Raw genomic sequence first — 24,716 nt, forward strand, 5'->3', positions numbered from 1 at the left:
GATTGTGAGGAATATTTAAAGTGTGCTTTAAACTTTAAAATACATTTGCAGAGACTAGCTTTTGGAGCTTTCTCCTTAAGTAAATTTTGCTGGTACCAGGCCATCCTGCTAGCCAGATTTTGCGGACAAAATTGCAACTGTGAAGCCACATAACAAACTCCTGGTGGGAAGACTAATTCACATTCATCTGAAATCAGGCAAATATGAAACTAAATAATTTTAATCTGTGTCTGACACAGAATAGCACTAAGAAACTGTGAAACAGTTGCTTTCCTTGGGAGCTTGGAATATTCCGCATCACTAGTTTACTAGTGGCTTTCACTTGGGTGAAAGCCAGCCATTGTGCTGTTTTGGCTATAACTGAATTATAACCAATCTCAGAGTGTTTTTTTTTTTTAATTCCCGTTTCTGGCAGATCAGAGTCATAGATTTATAGAAAAATAACAAAGAAATGTCATTTTGAAATATATTAGTTGGGTCCTACTGAATGAGGGTGAGTGATCTAATCGCAGGAGAGCCTGATCCTAGAAGTCTAGACCTCTAATCTCTTACTGGGCTCTGTAGCCCACAACTCCACTGTGGTAGAATTGATTTAATTTTCTTGGATTTTATTAACATCCCATTGAGCCATAGATATAAATACAAGGCATACAAATATTCTGCTCATTATTTTAAATATCACAGAATTTATCTTAATGTCAGAATATTGCAGGTTTGTTTGCAGGTTAATTATTTACTTATACAGTCATTACTGACACAGGAAGTAAGACACTTCTACTTAGAGATGAAAAGAAAGCTGATTTATTTATTGAGCTGGTCAAGCTTCTCTTTTGCCATTAAAATATGTTTTTTTAAATGTAAAAAACTCTTTTTAAAAGGTATCAGTGGAAAAATTAAAAATTTTAGCATCCTCCAAAACCTGTAAATTTCAGAAAGCAAAAGGATTATGCTTACCCACTCCAATTTTAATAGTTACAGTAAATGAACAAAATGCTATTCAAAATTGTCAAGCAGCAGTTGAAGGAAAGAAAGAGACTTTGTAGCTTTCCCTTTGTTACCAAACTTCATTGGCTTTTCCTTGAAGAGGGATTGTTTAAAGAGAGATATAATGGCTACAAGAAGCAGCATAAACCTTTCTTTCAAACTGGTACCAACCCAGAGGAAGTTACCAAAAAACAGAAATAAGTTTTGTTCTCTGGTAAAATTTACAGGAAACTATTGCTTTTAAAAGTAAATCTGCCTCACTTTTGATTTCCTGTTTGCTTGCTAAACCAGTTAGTTTCTCTATTATTGGAATTACTTTTGCATTAGAGATTCTTACCTGAAAAATAAACTATTGCATACCTTCAAAACTAAAATGTATCTTGTGGGTTTATTGTTTTTTTATGAAGAAACTCCCTGTAATACCTACCCCAGTTAGAACTGGTGAAACACAAATTATTGCAAATCTTGTCTCCACTTAATGAGGGGTTTTTTTGTTTAAACACCAACTATTTGGCATGAATCCACCTGTTTCAATAAAATATAAGCTAAGAAGGTTTGGAATGTCGAGAGAGACATTTCTGTGTCAGTGAGTTTTCCTTAGGTCTCATCATTATCTTGCATTGGGATGAAAGCATTCTGCAAACTTAAAAACTATTGTATTTTTTCACCAGCCAAAACTTACTATCTGCTGGAAGAAACTTGTCAGGAAAAGCTTGGTTTCTGGAGAAAGGAAACAGAAAAGACAGGTGCATAGATATTGTATACCTTAATTGGAAATAGTCTCATATCTCTTAAAACTTGTCTCATAAATTTGTTGTAGTATGAGAAAGGCACCAAAAGTCCATTATGTTTATCTGTAATTCAAGTGCATGATTCCTTAAAGATGTGAAGATTTGCATAAGTCATTATAAATAACATTTTATGTAAGGTCATGTTGTAAGATCATCCTTTCCATATTTGAAATGTGCATATTAGAAAAGACTGTGAGCATACTAGCAGTAGATTGGCAGAAATACTTTATAAACAGTGCATTCCCCCACTCAGATGCACAAAGATTAATGGGGAAAGAAGGAAAAATATAGTAACTATGAATGTCGTCTCCAGCTTGGAGTATCCCCATGTCAAAATCAGTTCAGTTTATGAAATACTTACTATTAAACATTTCAGCTAAACTGAAGTTCCATGAACTACTCATAAAAATGCTTTACTTAATTCAGATTAGTATATTAAATCGTTATCTACAGTATCATAATGGCTTTCACTGCTGATAAAGCTACGTAAGCTCTTTAGTATGATGTTAAAAACTGGGTAGCTGTTTCATCAAATAAAAAGTAACAAGATTTTATCATATAACATAAAATTGTTAAAATGATTGCTGTTTCTAAAATATGCATTAAAATCTACACTGTGAGTACCAGTAATTTTCAGAGTAATGCAATTCAATTTAACTTGTAGGACCCAGCCATACTTTATAGGATGTTTTTTATACCTCTTGTAGAATATGCTAATATCTGCTTGACCAGGCTATAGAGTGTAAGATTCTCTTTTAACATTATGTGTTCCCTGAACTTAAAAGGTTTCTATCATAAAAGGAAAGATTAAAAAGACAAAGGAAAATATACACATGTATACAAAATATTATATAGAATATATAATTATATAAACTATAATATAGAATATTATTATTTTACTTAAAAATGTGATAAAGCTGTAATTTAAAATGAGAGGAATATATGGTAAGGCAACTTACAATTAATGCTTCTTAGTAAATTTGTACTCCCTTTTTCTACCTTCTTTTCTAATGATATCCTAGCTCTGTTAATGGCCTGGTTAATCATTAATTGCATCTGAAAGAATACTCTAAAGTGAGTTATAGTCTTATAAAGCCTTATAGCTTATAGCATATTCAGGAAAATTATATTAAGGCTACAACCTAATTTCTTACTATCATTGCCAATACTTCTGATAAAAGACATTCAAAAGTGTCTAGAAACTGAGCTTTTTAATGTAAACATAAATTATTTTAAAATAATTATATATTCTACTGTGAAATGTTTTTCCTCTTGATTGTTTGACATCTAAAACTTCCTGCAGAACATGTGCTCATACTGCACTCTAGTTGGAAGCTGGAAAAATCAGTTCCAACACCAAGATGCACAGAAGTAAAATAACTTGTTGAATGATTTTTTTCCTCCACTCTTAGAATCCATTTTCAATAAAGGCAAACATGGCAAGTGATAATAAGTTTCCTTGTGTCTCAGCAGGGCACCAGACACCAGTTCAGCATGACTCATCAGGGCTGCCCAAATTACAATGCTTACTCAGCAACTGGTAACACAACTGTTTACCTACCTACAGAAAAATATTGCTACTTGTTTATTTTCAAAAGCACATTCCCTGCAACTTGTTCCATTTGTAAGCTGAAATTATTCCAGTCCAGTGTCTTTGGTAAGTACTTTCACACAAAAGTGAAGGATTTATCTTAACAGATGTTGTAACAAGTGTTTGCGAAGCCAGCAAAAGATAGACATGGTGCTCTAACAGGGCAACCTGTTCGGTCTGAATTTGCTCTTCTTTAATTCCTAGTAACATTTCCTAACCGTTCCACAATGGAAACGGTCACTGGCTGTTGTGCATTTATTGAATAATATTTGGTGATGAAAAGAAATTCCGAGTCAACAAAATATTATAAGATCGTGTGTGTGTCAAAGTCCCTCAAGGCTGTCAAAGTTCAGACACACTCCTGACTTCTCTATGCATGTCAGAGTTTTTCTAGCTAACCCATTACCAAAACAAAATTTTTCTCTCCGCAGATCCTTGTGATGCAAGCTCACAAGCTAGGAATTCACAGCTTCTGCAGAGGGTGCTGGAACTCCTGGACACTTTAACAAGGTTCACAGATCTGTTTTACCATTGGGTAAAGGAATTCTCCCTGCTAATCACTGTGCAATTGTGCTTAGGTCAAGTGAGGTTAAGAATATATATTATCTTCAACTTTTGCAATAGCAGAATGAGTCAGCCCAGTTAGAAATCTTCAAAGAAGTTAAAAGAAAAAGAAAACTGTACTTGCCTACTGTGCTGGTTTAGGCTGGAGTAGAGTTAATTTTCTTCATAGTAGCTGGTATGGGGCTGTGTTTTGGGTTTGTGCTGAAAATTGTTGATAATACAGGGATGCTTTAGTTACTGCAGAGTGGTGCTGACACAGAGCCAAGAGCTTTTCTGCCCCTCACCCACCCCAGCAGTGAGCAGGCTGGGGGGGGGGGGGGGGGGGAGCGGGGCACAAGGAGCTGGAAGGGGGCACAGCTGGGACAGCTGACCCCAGCTGACCAAAGGGATATTCCGTACCGTATGGCGTCATGCTCAGCATGTAAAGCTGGGGGAAGAAGAAGGAAGGGGGGGGGGGGGGGGGACATTTGGAGTGATGGTGTTTGTCTTCCCAAGTAACCATTAGTGTGATGGAGCCCTGCCTTCCTGGGGATGGCTGAACACCTGCCTGACCATAGGAGGTGGTGAATGAATTCCTTGCTTTGTTTCACTTGTGCATACAGCTATTACTTTATTTATTTAGGTGTCTTTATCTCGGCCCACAATTATTCTCACTTTTACTCTGCCAATTCTCCTCCCCATCCCACCAAAGGGTGAGTGGGTGGTGTGTGTGCAGTGAGCAAGCAGCTGAGTGGTAATTGTCAGCTAGGGTTAAACCACGACACCTACTTTCCCCCAAGATGGATCCAAAAGACTTCTTCCCTTATATTCACCTGACTTGCTATGAACATTTGGATCATGCACGTCACTAGAGCTTCTGATGTATGACTGTATCTCAGGTTGTAGTCATAAGGCAGATTCCACTCCTGCTAAAACACACAAGCATTTGTAGCAAAATCCTTTCCTGGAGTCCTGCAGGGCTTCCATTTAAACTATTTTTTTATTATTTTTTTTTCATAATGTCCCAGTTTATCAACACCTTGCTTAGCAAATGCCTCTGACAGTTCTGTCAAAAATTGCTGTCTTCTAGAGCTGCAGGTTTTATCAGGCACTAATATGTGATAGCAGACAAAGCATGCCTAATATTTGACTAGCCTAGAAACAGCTCCTCCATTCAGGCAAAACAGCTACTTCTGTCTCTTACCTAATGCCTGGATAAGTAGCACATTTATACCACTGTGAAATGAAATTTGGTCTCATCTTTTTGTATCGTGTCTTATTTTGACAAATATATTTTATATAATGGTCTAAACAGCATTAATGTATTTATGACTTTATCCTGTCAAGACTGATTTTAAAATCATGCACACTTGGATGGGTAACATGTAAGCAGGCCAATAGACATTTGCTGTCCATTTCTCTTATGGTATTTCTGTACCCTTGCTGGTCTCCAGGATCCAGTGAGCAGTCTGATCTCTGTAAGATACTTACAGTAACAGATAGTTTGCTTTTTCCCCACAGTTCCATGGGGATGTCCCAGTTTGTCCCCCAGCCCAAACTGTGTCCAAACTCTTGAACAATTCCAGTTTTTGTAGTCAGAACTGGAGAGGGATAATAATCTTCCCTCAAGTATCCACCTTCCAATTCCTTAAGGAATAAGCCAAAATGCACATTAGAATTCAGTTACAGCTTTATAAAATATAGATACTCAGGTAAGTTTAAATGAAATATTAGAGAAGTGCTTTTCTATTTCTTTTTTTCAATTTATCGAAATAAAAAAATTGTGGATTATAAAATAGTTTCCCTTTCTGCATAGACATCTAAGACAATAACAAAAAATTGGTTTTCTTTTAAACAATTAAATCCATCAATGTTAGACTCAAAAGTGTTTTCCACTTGTGTTCTCTAGAAGTTAATTACACTTACGAAGACTGCTTGTCTGTAGATTTAGAAGTTTGATTAATCTAAAATCTTGCAAAACACTTCATATTGTAAATGCTCATGGCTATAAAATTAAAAAAAAACCACAAACAAAACAAAACAAAAAACAACAAAGAACAACAACAATAACAAAAACCAAACAAACAATAAAACAACCAGAAACATTATGGGGAGCATAATATGAAGGGGTTTCTAATGGATTTCCAATTATCCTGTCTGAAAGCCTTAACAATATCGCCTCTTCAGGTGTAGTAAAATTGTACTCCAACAAAAAGAATTAGATCTTGGTATAACAAATCCCACTGTGGTTACTGTCAGCATGAGTAGAAATTCATTAACTTTAAGAGAGTTGTATCTACTTAGAGCAGGACTGAACTGGTGCCTAGAACATTAAAAGTAGATTACCTACACTGAAGCTTGACTTTGTTACTGCTCAACTTAACCATGACGGACTGAGAAAGTGTTGAAAATTGAAAAGGTTTCATATGCCCTTCAGAGTTTTAGATTTCACTAAATCTAAATCCTGAAAGTTCACTTTGTGAACTACCTTGAATAATTGCTTTAATGATAACATGTCACAATATGTAGTGTGCCTTAATGTAAGACTCTACATCACACTCAGAGAACAACTTCAGATTAAATTCTGTCTTCACAAAGGGAAGCACTACTAACAATACAACTTTTATGATGAACGTCAGGAATAGCCACATGAGAGAAGTCTGTGTATAATTATCTTGTTAAGCAGAAGTCACGCTTTACCACCACTTTTTTATTTGTGGAAATAGAATGAACATTTTACACACAAATGGAAAATTTTAGTAACAGATTTTTGTTTTCTAGAAAAACCTAAATTCATACTTAGAAGTAAAGACAGATGAGAGGAAGGCAAGTATTGGAAGCTGAGAAACCAAGAACATCTGTGTTATGCTAATGTATAAGGTGGAAAGATAGTAAGGATTCTTAACTCATTGGCATTGTTCATAGCCAGATTATATTTTTCTGACAGCTTCTCACTAAGTATCACTGGAAACAAAATGTCAGTTATAAACATTCTATAGCATCTAGCAACTATGTAAACCTATACCAGTTACTAAAGCAGTAATACACTTCATTTTTGCCTGGCACTTTAATGTTGAACTGGCAGTAAAATATATAGATAACCGACATGAAAGACTATCTTTATCAAAGATGCCTCAAACTTGATTTATTTTTTTCAATAGCTGGAAAGTTCATAATGGACACTTAAAGGTAATTTCACAGTGGAAGCAAAGTAAATTTATATTGTACAAGGAAGCATTTGAAGTTGGGCAGATGACAGCCTGAGAATGGTTTATTGTGAGAAGTATAACTCCATAATTTGTTTTATTTCTTTTTATCAGCATGATGCCCTAGCTATTGGCAGTCTCAATTTATTTATAGTTTTGACCTTTCAGATTAAGGAATGTTGCTCTACAAAGATCTGAGAAATAGCTCTAAAAGACAAAAAATATTCTTTTCAAATCTTTTTGTTCAATAGCACTTCATTATTTTTTTTTCAAATATTGCAGCAAATCTTGCAAAACTTGTTTCTTCTGAAAATTAAAGAAGTTTCTGTCATTGTTAAATACCACCTCTGTATTTAAATCTTTGTGAAAGAAAGTGAAGCAATTACAGGTGCACATGCTATAATATTACAAGAGACAGAAAAAAACAAAACAAAACAAAACAAAACATTTTCTTTTCGGTACCCAGGAGGGTCCCATCACATTTATACACAGGCACTAGAAATTTACATTGTTCTTCCAGATCTTGTGATTTACCTAGACCTCATCATTAAGTTTCTTATAATATTTCATGTCTTTTTTTGGCATTACTAGTTTAGACAGTGATGTAGCATTAATTCCAATAATTCTGAAGTTACCCAACTGAAATCTTTAATTGTTGCTCTTTTGATGACAAGAACATCCCTTCCTTTCTCTGTCAGTAAGAACGTGGGTTTAGTTTGGATTTTGGTGGGGTTTGCGATCGGGGTTTTTATTGTTCTTGTGAGGTTCTGGGTGTTGGTTTTTTGACAGCTAGTAAGTCTGTGTGGTATATCTTTTAGTAGCTTGAGAGATAATACTTGCCTTGAAAAACATTTTGTCTAATAGTGATTTTTTTACTGTTTTCTCTTTATTTTTAGATATTTTTTCTACCTTACAGGAAAATTTGGATTATCTGAATTTGTTTCTGTTCCTTGCCTATTTACAGACAACTAAGATAATCAAATACATGCCAACCGTTAGCATATAATATTAAATATGACATAGTCAGTTTCTGCCATTTTTGCAAAGGGAAATCACTGCTCTGTGTGTTCTACCGATTGCTCTTCATGTTTGTATTCATTGAAATATCAGATACTGTATGCTGCTCAGTATGCAATCTGCCATATTACATCCTCGTAACACATTTTAAAATCTGTGATGAACAGAACAATGCTGTGGTATACAATTGTAGTGTATCATTTATTTATTCTTAGTAGGTTGTTTTGAAGATGTTGGGTACTTCTATTTTACTTAGCCAGGTGGCATGAGTTCTTTCCTGTTCCTCATGAACACTGAAAATGTTGCCTGTTTTTTTACTTTGTTGTAAAATATATAGGCAATCACTTTTAAGAAACAATGGTGGAGGGAGGAAAGTAGTGGAACTAGAGCATCCTTCCTACACCTTATAAAGTGTTACTTTTTGCTGTCCTTGTCTACAAGGTACTGAGCATCTTACAGTGTTGGCTGAATATACTCAGCAGCTCCTGCAAGGTGGTGGTCTCTCACAGGACTGTACCCTCTGTTGTTTGAAATGGGCAGATTTCTTTCATGTTTTGGTGAAGGAACAAGAAACCAGTACAGATTGGGTCGGGTTTTCTATTCTCATTACATTTACAATTTGGTACAAGCTGGTGAAAAGAAAGATACCACTGTTATTCTGGCCCCGTAGTAATAAGGAATTGTCAAGTAGCTAAATCAGCTCCAGCAGACTGAGCTGTGAGTGAATATAGGCTACTGGCTGCTTTGATGACTTCTTAATGTGAATGGTACCATGAATTCTTCATATTCCATCAGCTTTGAGGTATTCATTTCATCATACCTTGCTCTCTGCCCCTGTCTCCTTCCCCAGAGGATATCTAGGTTACTGACAGAGATCCACTAAGTTGTATATTCTGTAGTTGTTACTCTTGCTTTCCTGTTTTACCTTTCAAATTACTTAACAGACTCCAATAGTTATTTAGTTGGAGCCAAGACTGAGGTTTTGGGTATACTGGTATAAGTACTGCTTTTGTTGAAGAGACATTAAAATGTAATCCTTGACAGTCAGAAATATTGCATAGTCTTCAAGAGAAAATATAAAAGGTTTATTTAAGGAGATCAAAACCAAAACCATCTGGGCAATTACACAGAACTTTTCCATAAAGCTTCTAGTTTTGAGGTAGATCTTGGTGTTAGCCAGTTTTCGTGATAGTACTGTGAAAATTCAAAATGTAAGTGCAGCATTTTTTCATCTACCTTTCCAAGACAGAATTAGCTTTGGTTGTATTAACACTTACTGATACACAGCTCAAGCATGAACATGGACATGAGATAAATTTCATGCAAATGAAATTATTTCTGACTTTCATGTTAATACAAAGGCTGGGTGATGGGTGGTTTAGTATTGTCAAATTGTAGTACAATGAGAGTAAAACATTTCAATTTCATGAATTAAAACTGTTTCTCTCTTAATTTTGTGTTAGCAGTGGACTTATAGCATGATTGACCTGTAAACTATGTATACACAAAACTTCATGCATTATATATGTTCACCATCACTGCTACATTTTCACTCAACTTAGTAATATCTATTTAAAATTGAGAAAGGTCTTTTGTGTGTATTTTACATTCTTATGTATTTGTTTTCTTGATAGCTTTTAAGCTTCCAAGTGTACAAAAAAAGTACCGCTACAGGTTATTTTCTTAACAGAAAGAATTGGTTTTTTGGTTATGATTCAAGTTATGAATTTTTTTGCAAGATTTTTTGAGTCATAGATACTGTAAAATATGTCAGGCTATGACTGAAGTTCAATTATAAGATACATCAAGAATTGAACAACATTGCAATGAAGTTTGACAAGGTATAGTCAAGTTATTAACCATGTACAACTGGGATCTCTGCTAACAGCAGTATAATGATTTTTATTCACATTAAATTTCTGTATACAATTCTATATACAAATCTTTAATATGTTATCAAAGAGAAAAATATGAAATATTCATGAAATTCTGTGGAAAGATAGTTTTTCAGAATGAGTGAAATATTGCTTACAGAAGATGTGGTTGGCTACAGAATCATTACTCTAACAGAGATTTTAGTTACCTGTCTTCACTGATATTAGAATTTAGGCTTTTCTGGTGTGAGACAGTTTCTTTAATGTGTTCCCATTAAAAAGCAAACAAAATTCAATAACAACAAAACAAACAAACAACAACAACAAAAAATCAAACTAACCAACCAAACAAAATCTTTAATTGGCTTTTAGTAATACCTTGTCCACCTGGAGGATGGACTGGATTAAGACAACTATATCCATTTAGATAATTGGTCATTCTGTTTCTGTACCAGGTAGTTGTGTTTGGGAGGAGCTCTTTGTCCATCAGGTAAAATCACAGGAAGAATTAGAAACCCCAGGGATCACAGACCTTCATAGCTACAAACAGCTATGGTGTATGGGATGCTTCCCCAGATACACATCAATATTCTGAAGTCATGGCAAGGATTCATCCGAAGGACATCAGTAAATGTTGGTACTCATGCAGGTACTGGTTAGCCTGACCAAGGGGCCAGTCAATGATAATTTTTGAACACTGAAAAAAAGCTTTTGCCAGAGTTCCTGTAGGTTCAAATAGAAATGTTAGAATTCATTTTTTTGTTCTAATTCTGAGTTCCAAAAATAACCCAACCTAGTAATGTAACACATCACTGTTTAGAGGTACTATTTGCTTTAGAGGGTATACAGACTGCTTGAAAAGAAAATGTATGAAGCCTGATTGGAGTTACATTTAAAGACTGAGCAATTGGACAGGCTCAGGTTCCTAGGAAAGAGTAGCAAAGGCTAAGCAAAGTTCTAGTAAACTGAAAGTACATATAGACACTCAAACTTTGTACACATCACCTAGCAATATAGGTATTTCAATTATTTGGAAGGTTGTTCTGGGAAAGGAAAAAAATGTACCTATGTGTGTTTAGTTGTGGTTATTTTCATGCTTAAAGCAGACGTTCAAGACACATTTTGCCTGCAGCTGAATTTAATTCCAAAATGCTGTAAAAGTCTTAAAACACCTGAGAATTTCAGGAAAAAAACCCTAAAATCTCCATTTTGATGTCTTTGAGAACCTGCATTAACTATGCTTTGACACAGCAACAATGCCAGCATCATAGGAATGCAATAACTTCCATATCAGTATAACATCCTGCTGCCTTTTTTTTTTTTTCCTCTCCAGCTCCCAAGGCACCTTTCTTCAACAAACCATTAATTTCCACATCTTGCAAGGCTTTGCTGTTGGCTTGCTTCTACCTCTTATAATTTGCAGAAACAATAAACTGAATCTGAAACAATTTTTTGTGTGCTACCAGTCATAAAAAAGCAAAGTTAAATTTATATTTAAATAGAAAGTATTGAAAATGTAGGTCAAAACACATGTTGTCAAAGGAGACGTACTTTTTTTTCCTCTTTCCCAATAGTGTCATTAACACTTTGAACTTTGAACTATGCTCTTGCCAATACTAAAAAGATTACAAATTAACTGCTTTCATCTATATCTCAAAAATTACTGAAGACAATGTGGTGTGATACACTAGCTTTAAAGAAATAAACAGCTTTGCAGAACTTTACATAACATCAGCTAGACTTGCTTTCTGTATATCCTTAATAAATGAATAATTTTAAAATAATATTTTTTAAATATAATTGGGTTTTATTCTGAGTAAAGCATAGCAGAATAAAAAGGGACTTTGTTTTTAGTACCATTGAATTAAAGAGATAGAATAGATTCTCCCACACTGAGGGATAGAATTCAGCTCTATGTTTCTCTGGAAAATATATTTTTAAAGAAAAACAAATAAACAAAGACCAACAGAAAATTAACTCCCAATACTTGTTTGGTTTTGGTCTGTTTTGTTTTTCCTGCAATAAAATGCCATTTTATAGAGTTTATTTTGGTAAAATTCAGTAAATTTTGCTTGAGACCAATTGGACTGGATTAGATTGGATTTTTAGTTTGTCTCCAAATCCATATTAAGACTGGGTAAGTTTGATAGAAGATTGAATTAAGTTATGTACGAAACCAAAACAACCAACCCCCCCCAAAATAGCCCTCCAATCTGCAGGCATGTTATGGTAAAATAGGTCAGAGATGTTGCAACGTATATGAAATAACCTTTTTTGTTCTCTTACCACTTGTGAGGCTTCTGCTAGCATACTCTGTCCAGGACACTGCGTTTCCAGGACAGAAATGAACCAGATGGGGAAGGTCTAGAAGAAAGTGAGAGTGATCAAAATTCTTGGGTTTTAGACTCCTTGTGAAAAGGCTGAAAGAACTGGAAATCCAAAAATCTATATAAAATAAAAATGAAGGGGAAGAATATAAGTCTCAAAAGAGATCAAAATTATGTTAGAACTTCTGAACTTGGTCTCTATACTCTGTATGAAGGTTTTGGATCAATATGCTTTAGGAAAAAGATAGTAAGGGAAACAAAGAAATAGGATTTCTCATGTTATAGAAATTATTTTTAAATCTATGGAAAAGCAGATAAAACCTGGCCCATTCAGGTGGAAGCAGAAGAAAACAGGTTATTTTTTGGGGTTTATGTGCAGTGATGTGGATTTATTGTAAGCAGTATCTGCTGACTTATGTATCTTTTTGATATGCCAGAACTATGCTGCACAGACATTTAGAAGAAAACTTCATCTGTATTGGGCACAGCCCTTTGAGTTTATTCTGTCACTTGACCATATATGCTATTAGAACTTGTGTCCATAAACTGTTACAACTGGATCTCTATAGGATACCATCCTATTTGTGATTTGCTTCCATTAACTATCATGTGTTCTAACCTTCACATTATGTCAGATGTACAGTCCTACTCAAAAATAATTATGTAATTGTAGTGCTTACCAGTATCAAATTTGTTAATTAAAAGATAAAGTTAACCTAGCAGAATAATTTAGCTTTCTCTCTTTTCAACAGCTCAGGCTCTCTGAGGAGGTCCGCCCTTAGTTTATACTTTTTACCTCCAAGTTCTGTTCTCAGTAAAGCATGTAAAAACCTATTAACTTTTCAAAGTTTGCTTCATCATTCCCTCCATCCAAATTAATTTTACGCTGTATTCTGATCATTGGTCCTTCATCAAGCTGATAAAGGGGAGAGAACAGATATTTAAAATGAATAGGAGCTAGATTGTTCACAGTTCTAACATATTTTAAGTCCCCTTCTATTATTACATGGGGAGTATGGACACTTCAGAGAAGTTAGATCATTTCTGACATTCATGTTGGTTTTATAGGAAACCCATGATCTAGAAGTTTGCTTTACATCATTGGTGTTTAATGTCTATTTCATTAAATAAGTTTTCTAAATGTTGATATTTAGATTGCATAACATGTTATATTAAAATTTTTTGTCTGTCAGTATTTTTTGAATCAAATACTATTAAAATCCCATCTTCCACAGTGCTTCTATGAGTCTTGTGATGAAAACGGAAAAAATCCTCACTTGCATACTTTTTATCTGTATACAAGACACTTTTTAATTTAATTTCATGGCAGAAATTCGCAATGAAAACCGACTGACAGCTTCAATATTAATTCCAGATTACCAAAATGGGTTTATTTTATTTGCTGAAGTACATGTTGTCAGGAAAAATACTTGAACATTGATCAGTGGATAGATATAAAGGGGATGGTAACAGAAAAAAGTTAAAGGGCCAGTGTGAACAAATAATATTTCTGTCAGCAAATCACTGCATTGTAATTTAAAAACTGCATTATAATTAGAAAGTAATAAAAACATACAGTATAACTCAGAGAACTGTTATTTTCCCCAGATAAATATCTACAAAGCAGGCTAGACAAGAACAATGGTATTCTGTCTAAGAATTTGAGTCAGTTTAACTCATCTGTGCATTAGTCTACTAAAAGTAGTCTGGTGAATGCTGTGAAAACCAGTCAGTACCCTAATTTAAGATTCCAAATTGATATGGCAAATACTTTGCTGATTAGGAAGTTATATCACTAAAAAGGCCATAAACATTTTCTTTGCAATAATTCAATACTCAGAAGTTCTCTATGTGTCTGCAGTGCCCAATGGAGCTGTGCTATGGCTGGAGGTATCAACTTCAGAGAGTGGGATTGCAGAACTTCAGCATTATCTTTCCCAAACCCCGTCACATTCTCTTACGTAGTTGCTGCTGTTGAATATATCTTTAAAAAAAAAAAAGTTTAAATTTAATTGTAAGTCAACTAAAACAATTCCAACTGGATTGCTATGCAGTATAATTAAACCAATTGTTTATATTTTCCTGAGAGAAGTTTTATAGATAGCTGCGAAATGGTGAAATCCCTCTGAAATTTGCAGGTACTGCAAATCTCTTGGGGAGAAAGCTACTTGTGGAGATGCTTGGCTTACAATAAAAAAATACATAAACCTACAATTTTTTTAACACCTGCTACATTCTTTGGAATTTATTTCAAAGAATTAAACATAAGATACTCTGTGCTCTTGCATTTCTTCTAAAGAATCCACAGTGCTGTGTGAGAAGATCATTAGGACCCATAAAGCTCGGAAGGAAAGCTAAGTAAGCTTAAGTATTTTTGTCTTTCCACATCAGAAAAAAGGACAAGAGTTTTTCACGGATTCTGTAGAAAACAGAAAACAAATAACTCCATTGAATATAATTGCTACCAGTAAGTTCTGGAATAGAGCAGACCTCAAATGAAGTTATTTCTCTGGTTTAGACAGGAGTCTGTAATTTATGTTTCCATTTCCCAGATGAGGATTTGCATTCTTAGGTTAGCAGCCAAAGGACTACAGAGAATTCTTTCGAAGCTACTACTTTGACTATATTTAAATAAACGACTGATCTTACCAACACTGCTGGAAGAGAAGCTTTATACAGACCAAAAAATTCTTGGTCTGAAAAACAGAATTCATTTAAATCAGTGCTATTCTGTGGGAAACTGGTGCAAAGATGTTTCATGAAGAAAGAACTTGGTACAAAAAAAGGCTGTAATAGACTAATGTACAACCCATACATTAAAAGTAGAAAATTTAGACAAAACTTAAAACTTTCAAAGAAGCTAAAAAAAATATGGAAGGAAAGAAGAGGATAGGCATGTTTCATTTTTGAAGGCTATTGAAAGGCATTGCTAGAATTCCTTGTCAGCTAATGCTGAACTTCCCCTAAGCTTTGGGGAGCTACTATCTGCTAGGAAAAAAACAAACAAACAAAAAACACAAACTTAGTCAAAACCCAAGAAATATTCCCTTTACACATAAAGGTTAAGCTTCCTAGGATCTTAGAAAATACAATGCAATCTGTATTTTGAAAATATCTGTAAATACATCAAGCTATAAGCTTGTTGGGAGAGGAAGGTAAAAAAGGGATAAGCAAGATGACCCAGATAAAAAGAATAAAATTATGCTCATTTTTACCACTTTGACCTTCCTTTGTTTAGTAGGTCCTTACTTTATCTGTGATAGTCTGTATATATATTTTTATTCATACTGATAGGATACTGATTTTTGTACTCGCATGATTTATTACTGAAATTTTTATAGAATAAGTCTACCTCACTAGCATATAATTTATGTGAGCAGGTGAAAGGTTGAATGCTTTCCTTTTATAAGTGTAAGTTACTCTGTCTGGAAACTAGTTAATCAATACGCCTTTAATCTTGGGTCTGATTAGAGCTGTCGTTCAAGTGTTTTGTCATTTGGCATCAAGCATCTTGGATACCAAGAAAGTGAATTATGTCATAATCCCAGTCTAAGAAAATTAAAACTCACACATCAACATCAAAGGGAAGAAGGAAGGAGTAACAGGAACTAAAACTGCTAAGAGGTTAGCCAAACTGTCTGTTCATATAACAGATTGTGCTTGTATTCCTGAGTTATAGAAAAGAAGTTTTCCATTGAATGTGGAAAAGTTCAGACACATCTACAAAACACATCTACACCATGTTTACACCTTCCTTCCAACAGATATTTAAATGGGCTTAGAAAATCTTGCTCTTTCCTAGTATTGATTTCTTGAATGCTGTTCTCTCTTAGAAAAAAGGTTATGTCTCTGTTGAAGGTTGTTTCAAAAAAGAGGTTGACGTGAGGAAGTGTACTTTGTGACTCTGGATTATACTGAAGGTGGTTTTGTTATGCTCTAGTTCTCCAACTGTGAGCCATGTGTTGTATTGAAGAAAACAAAAACATACAATGTAGATTTGCTATCCCCAAATGAAGCACACCAGTTCATAAAAAGAAGCTTTTAGATTTTAAATAAAAAATATGGAACCACAGGCTTAATCATTTATAGGGAAATGTTTGCCTTTCCTACACCTATGAGAGCAAATATATGACATTGTATTACCAAACGATTCTTTCCCAAACATCAGGTGTACACTTGCCACACAATATACAGAAAAAAAAATATCAATCTAACATAGTAAAACTTTGTGATTGCTTCTATAGTGGTAATGAACACTTTCTAAGACATCTTGAGGTAGATGCTTAAGAAAAGATTTGTTTCAAAGTATGTAACTTTAATTCTCTTGCCGATTTCCCAAAAAAGCACAAATCTCTTCAAGGAAAATTCTTTTTTCAGAAAAACTTAGGCATACTGTTTTCCAAATGTAAATATTTCTTTTCAAAATTCTGTTCCTAGATTTTTTCAGAAATTGAGATAACTTCATGGAATAGCAAACTGGAACAATACCTTGACAGTGTAGTACTTTTAAACTGCATTAAAAATATTTTAATGCCTGTGGTCACTGGCTAAACACTTTTCTTTCCACCCCAGAAATAGAGAAATTACTGTTAAATATGGAATTTTCTGTAATTACAGGAACCGGACAGTTATCACTCACTCACGTAGTCTGTGTTTTTTATTATAAAGCAGCTCACATGCCTTCGTAGCTGTTGATAATGGCAGGGTATGAATCAGAAAAACAAGATCCCAGGAAATGCATTTTTAAGTTCCAAGCCATGATGTCTGCTGTATAATCAGTATGAGCTGACTCTTCCCTGAAGATTTGCCAAGGTGAATGTAATTAGCGTAACCTTCAACTGAATCTAAAACCTGTGACCACACAAGTGGTTCTGCATGTTTCTGCTGGCTTTATTCCCAATTTCAACACAAATCTTACTAAACACATGAACTGATGTGGTTGTCAAATAGAAGTGGTAAGCTTAGTGGTAGTGGTCCAAGAGTTTTTTTAAGACTTGAAAGGGACCCCTTTAATAGCCAGGTCTAGTTTTCTATCTCCTTAAACTATATAATACTAGTACTTAATGAAAATAATTACCCTTAACTCCATCCAGTTTGGGTGTTTGACAATATTTACAATATTTAAAGCTGTCTTAGGAAATTTCCTGACTGCTTTATGGCAACTAATATATTCTTTCCATATATACGCTTTGCCACAACTTAATCATTTTCTCTATGTTGAGATTATCTCTGAATTTAAATAATACTTCCTCTACTCTCATGCTTAATGATATATTTCTTAAGACCTATCTTTAGATTGTCATCTGCCCCCTTGATCTTAATTTTGCTGGAATAACAAAAATAAGTATATTTTAGCCTTCTATTCTGAGACAGAACACCTATTCCAAAGATATGGTTTTATCTTTTTCCAAGTCCACATCACATAGTTCTTCTACGTGAAATTGTATGCTTTGTTATATGCATCTATTTTGCCTGAGCCTATGTCTTCCTTATCTGACTCCCATGTGTGTCTCTCTTGGTTGACTAAGATATACATATGTCTCTTTGTCTTTCTATTAGTGTAGCTCCATTCTTAACAGAAATTGTTTGTCCCCGAAGGCTTGACTTCTGTGCTTTTGACTTTGCATTAATACTTATTTCCTTAGATAAGTGATGCACAATGAAAATTCACCATTCTTGCTGTCACAGCTAGAAGTCCTTATCCTGCAATACCTGTTTCATTATGATTACTGTTCCCAGCTTTCTACTATCCTTTCCTTGAAAGCAGACTAATCCAGCTCCCACACATTGTAAACTGTGACTTCAATTAGTTCGCAGACTTTGCAGCTGATTCTAATATCATTAGTACCCGAGTTCTTTTGGGTCAAATCCTTTCATTAATCAAACCATATTACACAAATTATGTTGCTACCAGTTTTAGAGTGTATTTTCCTCTTGCATAGGGATAAAATATCACTAGAGTAAATTTTACTTCCCAGCGTCAGTAAGCTCCATAAGCTAAAGTCTTACTATGATCAGAGTTCACTTTCTGTGTCATTGCCGTCACATCAGAGAAAAAATCCATTCCTTACACTGATAACATACCATAAAATATCAGAAAAAAAAAATGGAAAAAAAAAAGCGCACAGCACAAAACACAACAGCCTTTAAGGCTGCAAATATAACCAAGTGAAAACAGGAAGATAAATATTTCAGGCAAAAAGACAGTAAAAATGAAAGGTTATTAGCATCCTAAAAGTAAAAAGCTCAGATACCTCAATATTTAACTTGGTTCGTGACTTTAATATTGTACCTTGATTTACATCAGGAGCTGTCTTGAAGGCATTCTTTGCTCAGAATTATTTGTATTTGAAAATACATAAGTATAGCAAAGAACAGCCCACATCTGTAACTGCCAAATTCTCAAATGCTTCTTTCTTTACCTTTAATCAACATAACCAAGTATGCATCTATCCACAAAATAATAATGGGGATGGAGATATAGATATATATATATATATGGCAATAGATATATGTTTCAGGCAAAATAATGTAAGAATATTAATTTTTAACATGTAGAACTTGTAGTTAGCTGATTTGTGCAACACATGAAAATCTCATTATAATAATTTTGCATACAGCAATGAAATTTTTCATTCTCTGGATAGCTAGAAGGGTTTTTACAGTTCAATCAAAAATAATATAAACCATATTTTACCCACCCTCTTCTCTTCTTACATCAAAGCTCTATATGCATACAGCACCTTTTTTTTTTGTGGGTGCCAAGATGAACAATTTCTTTCTCTTCCAGAATTTTCATATTGTACTAGCGTTTAGGATGTAAAAAATTAATTACAGACAAAATGAGATGTTTTAAAAAATTAAGATCTCTTCACATGTCTCCATTTTCCCCTACTACGCCCCCAAACATCAAGTGTCACTAGTTCTGATAAGGGAGAAGAGAGACAAATAGATTAATTCTGTAGAGATTTGGATTTTTTTCTAAAGAGAGAAAAGTTCTGGATGCTTTTTATCTTCATGTTCCAGAATATTTGTAAATCTATACCAAAAATGTCTTAATCTATACCAAAATGGATCATCACTGATAACAGATTTTTCGTGTTCAGGGGGGTGTTGGGTTTTTTTAAAGAATCTACTGCTGCTGAGTGTCCCGTTATTTCAGTTCTTTGTGTGCATTTAGAGTGCATCTACTAGAATGAGACCTAGAGCATCCTAAATGGAAGCTAGCTGAAGAGTTAAAGTACTTCAGTCCTAAACAAACTTGTTGCTTCATCCTCCTGGGCAACAATACAGCTACATGAAGTTTCTGTTGTTTTCATTACTGAAAAGGTAAAAGACTAGTCGGGGCTGACTGTCATAGGTAGTTAAGTCCTACAATAATTCTATTTTTTTTAATACCTAAACCTTAATAGTTTTCTCTTAGATGTTTTATATTTAGTTTTAGTATTTTTATGAAATCATGTTTTCCTAAACATGCAGAAAGCTAAAGAACTGTGTAGTCAATAGACACAAAATTATTAAAAAAACCCCTTTTGTTAATGAAAACATGAAATGCAAATATGCTACAATGATGTAGTTGAAATCTTTTGCTTGATAGAAATCATATGACGTGCCTCACACAAGCACCAAAGTATTGCCTAAGGGCATTGTGCTTTTGTGCATTAATTTTCTTCTCTGCATTCCAGATGTCTTAATTCTAGCAGTTGTGACAATACAGATGCTGCCAAACAAGCCCAAAGATAACAGGCACTACACAATGAAATGGTACGTTACTGTGAAATCATGAGAACGAACTCGTGAAGTAGCATTGCTTGTCTGAATTCTCAGTTTCGGTAAGTTGCCCACACATGTTGAAGAATAATGCTAGAAAATGTTGGTCTTCACTATAGACTTAAACCAGCTGTGAATATGAACTATTTTTTTACTGCTGTTTGGGGTTTGTTGGGGGGGTTTTTTGTTTGTTTTTTGTTTTGACAGTATCAGGCTTGTCAAGAAGGCTGAAAATAGGTTGGAAAAAAAACATTTGTCACTATCACAGTGGAGCAATTGATTAAAGAGCCCTGAATATGATCAACATCACCAAAGAAATTGAATAATTTTTGAATAGAACTTGAACATTTTTCATATCCTATTAAAAATTCTATTGCTAATGAGCTGGGAATTACCTTCTAGCGCTATGTTTCTAATCAAACAACTACCTACTCAAAATATATTTTAGGTATTTATGTCACATTTGTGAAAATTACCAGAAAATACAGATAAAGAAAAGGAAGAAGCATACACAATTTATTAGAGGAAAATATAGTATGAAGTCTGACAGTGATATTAAATAAAATGCATAACCAGATACATTTTTCTGATTAATAATCTCAAGAAGTTTGAAAGCGGCAAATCATAATCTCAGACTTGACACAGTAGAGAAGACTGACACAGCAGTCTTCAATTAGTACCACAGAAAAATTATTGGAGCTGTATCCTCTCTGAAACAGTACTAATCATCAAAACCTTTCTGTAGGTAACAAATGTTCCTTTCTACTTTACAGTCACATTGAAGCTATCTGTTCCTGACCTGTACACAATTCCTTTGTAGTGAAACCAAAGCCAAAGACTATATAAATGTCACAGCTCAAACTGACTAACAGAAATAATATACGTACCCCTTCCGCCTTTGCTGATTTCAGCTGATGAGACAGTGTCTGCTGGCTGAATTCTTTTGCATTTTATTTCTTAAACATATTATTTACAAGTTATTGAATTTTATCTATTTCTGTTTCTCTGTTATTCAAAGCAATCCAGCATTCTTTGCATATTTTACTCCTTCTCTGTGATCATAATGACTCCCAAATATTGTGGTATCACTGTGGTAGGCTGACCCGGGCTAGGCACAAGGTGCCCACCAAAGTCAGTCTCCTTCCTCAGCTGGACAGGGGAGAAGAAATATAACAAAAGGCTCATGGGTCAAGGTAGACAGGGAGAGATCACTCACCAGTTACCCTTACAGGAAAACCAGATTTGATTTTGGGGAAAAAAATAATTTAATTTAATACCTATCAATTCAGAGTAAGATAATGAGAAATAAACCCAAAACTTAAACCACCTTCCCCCCACCCCTCCCTTCTTCCCAGGCTTAACTTTACTCCTGATTTCCCCACCAGCAGCACAAGGACACGAGGAATGGGGCTGCGGTCAGTCCATCACAAGCTGTCTCTGCTGCTCCTTCCTCCTCATGGGGAGGATCCTCACACTCTGCCCCAGCTCCAGCCTGGGGTCCCTCTCATGGGACACATGCCTCCACAAATTCCTCCAGCATGAGTCCTTACCACAGGCTGCAGTTCATTAACTGCTCCAGCGTGGGTCCCCCAAAGGGTCACAAGTCTCTTAGCAAACCTGCTCCAGCACAGGCTCCTCTCTCCATGGGTCCACAGGTCCTGCCAGGAGCCTGCTCCAACACAGGCTTCCCACAGGGTCACAGCTGCCTTTAGGCATCCACCTGCTGCTCTGGGCTACAGGTGGATATCTGCTCCACGGATAGCCTCCATGGGCTGCAGGTGGATACCTGCTGTACCGTTAACTTCCATGGGCTGCAGGGGCACAGCCTGCCTCACTGTGGTGTTCACCACCAGCTGTAGGGGAGCCTCTGCTCTGGGGCCTGGAGCACCTCCTGCACCTCCTTCTTCACTGATTTGGGTATCTGCAGAGTGGTTGCTCTCAGGTATTCTCATTCCTCTCTCCAGCTGTGTTGTGCAGTTTTGTTTTCCCCCCTTATCCCAGAGGTGCTACCACTGTCACTGATGGGCTCAGATTTGGCCAATATTGGGTCCATCTTGGAGCTGGCTGGCATTGGCTTCATTGGACATAGGGGAACCTTCTAACAGCTTCTTACAGAAGCCACCCTTGCTACCAAACCTTGCCACATAAACCAAATACAATAATGGATATGGTGTTCAATTAAATTTTTTTGTCATCATTTGGTCATCAATTAAATTATGGCTTGTTCCGTAGCTAAACCCTTGAGTACTTCCCCTAATAAACTGCCTCCAGTCTTGTAGTTCCCTTTTTGATGCTAATGCCTTGACTTTACTGGTATTTCTTACCTTACAAACTTGATGCTGATACTCTTAATTTTTATGCAAAACTGGAGTAGCTAGACAATAATACTAATAATACAATTTTATTATCCTTTCTGATGTAGCCAAGTGAGAGTAGCCATGAAAAGCCATGTATAAAGACTGCAGAAGGAACCTGAGAATATTTATCTGAAACCTAAAGTGAAAGTGGAAAAATTATATCTTGTCAGTAATGCTCAAGATTCATGAGAGCAACCTTTGATGTCCAAGGGTTAGGCACCTTTGCCATCTGAAAAATTCTTATGGTATGTGCTTTCCTTTACATCTTAAAATTGGCTCTAGAAATTAGTGTAATATTCTGTGGGCCTGGAAAAATATTTTATCAATAGAAAAATACTTGCTTCTGAGGCAAGATTAAGATCCTAAATGTTAGAGGAAGCCCATGGATTTGCATAGTCATCTATGCAGGCCTAAAATATAATTTCTGGTTTCAACTTCAATTTATTACCCTGAAAATAAGAAGATATGTATTACTTATATATTTAAAGCCATTTAGCAGATAATGTTAAATTAGTAGATTGACATTTGTAAAAAAAATCCATACATGAACATCGAAATAAGAAGCCTAATTTTTCAGAATGCCACTGAAAATTCTTATTTCAGTCAAAACCTACAACTGTTCAGGACACCCGGATATAATCAACCAAAAAGAGCTTTTGAAGTTCAGCTTTTTGCAGCTCTAGATAATCTGGGTTTTGCCAAAGCAGGCTTGTATGGGGTAAAAAAACTGTAAAATTCTGTCTTCATCTTCCACTTCCAATCTAGAGTCTGTATAGTGGGTTAAAAATAATAATAATTAAAAAAAGCCAAAATGGCACTTGGTGAGCTTGTAAGGACATGTTAGTATTTGCTATATGTTGGTATATCAATACATTTAGTGAATTGAGCAGCTAACTGTTATGTCCAAATGTCAAAGGGTTATGTATATCACATAAAATATTTTTAAGGAGATTTATTTATACAAAGCACAAATATTTAGTTGATATTGAGGACACTTTTGTTTATGTATTTCCTTTGAATTTGTATCTCAGTTACATTACGCTTAAAACTTTATTATATCACAATGCAGGTAAATAGTCAGATAATCAAAACCATACCGTTATGTTCTGCAGCAGAGGTCTTCCTATGTTCATTTATGCAGAGGCCTGGCTGCTTAACACCACACTGGATTCAAATTGTGTGAATGTACGCTAAGATGGTTTTTATTTTCCTCAGCAAGCAATTGCTGTGGTTGCCACAGAAACAATCTAGTATCACAGACAGTGGACAAGATACCTTATGTGACTGAAAGCAATGGGTGCTCTTACTACTTATCAAGGAATTTATTCCGAACTAAGTGTTTCATCTGAAAACATCTGGTGATTCAGCATATACTTTTATAACCAGGCAAGGTGAATCTTCCTACTACATCAAGAGAGATTATGGCTAAATATTAATGTACCATATCATATGTAAAATTCACAAACAAATTTGCAAATACAAAACCAAAGTTCAGATTATAAGAACCGAACTAGAAAGCGCAACTTGGTGACAGAATCTAGTCTCCTAGGTATACAGGTAGCCATGTTAAACCATCCCTCTCACTAAGAAATCAAGGTTAGCTTAAAACATTTGTTTAAAAATGCCATTATTTTAGGTTGGTTTTCTCATTACCTCTGTTGAATAGCTGCATCAGAATCCAACTCACTTTTCTTTTTTTCAGTTTTTTCATTCATTTTCATTTTATTTCCATTTGCTTTTGTGCTCATGCTATTGACCAAGCATGAATATTTCTCCTGACTTCTTTAACTCTCCTCTTATTTTGAGTTTTACTGAGTTAAACAAGACACTGTTAGAGGCCCTGCTTTCATTTAATTTCCAAAACTCTATAACCAACCTTTCTTCATACAGCTCTAGTGTGAATTAATGTTTCTCGTGATGGATGTCAGGTATTACACATGTTTATACTTACATATGCATTTATTTTATTGAGTGTTAATGTACTTTATGCACTGGTAGTCCCTGCTGAACTAAACTTCATGTATCAATTACTGCAAGTGCACTCGGGCAAATTCATAGTTGAATCAGCTGTAGGGTTTGTTTGTTGTGGTGGATTGTTTTTTTCCTTAAGGAGAGTAAATTTAGGTCTGAAGTTTTAAATTTTTTGCCAACAGTTTATTTTATCAGAGTTGTTTTAAGGTAGCAATAGTAAAATTTTATCACTTATCTTCAAACACTGAGTTTTACTAAAGCTGATAACAGTGTATAAAGCATTAA

This window comes from Falco biarmicus, chromosome 1, assembly GCF_023638135.1.
Source record: "Falco biarmicus isolate bFalBia1 chromosome 1, bFalBia1.pri, whole genome shotgun sequence".
Classification (NCBI taxonomy): domain Eukaryota; kingdom Metazoa; phylum Chordata; class Aves; order Falconiformes; family Falconidae; genus Falco; species Falco biarmicus.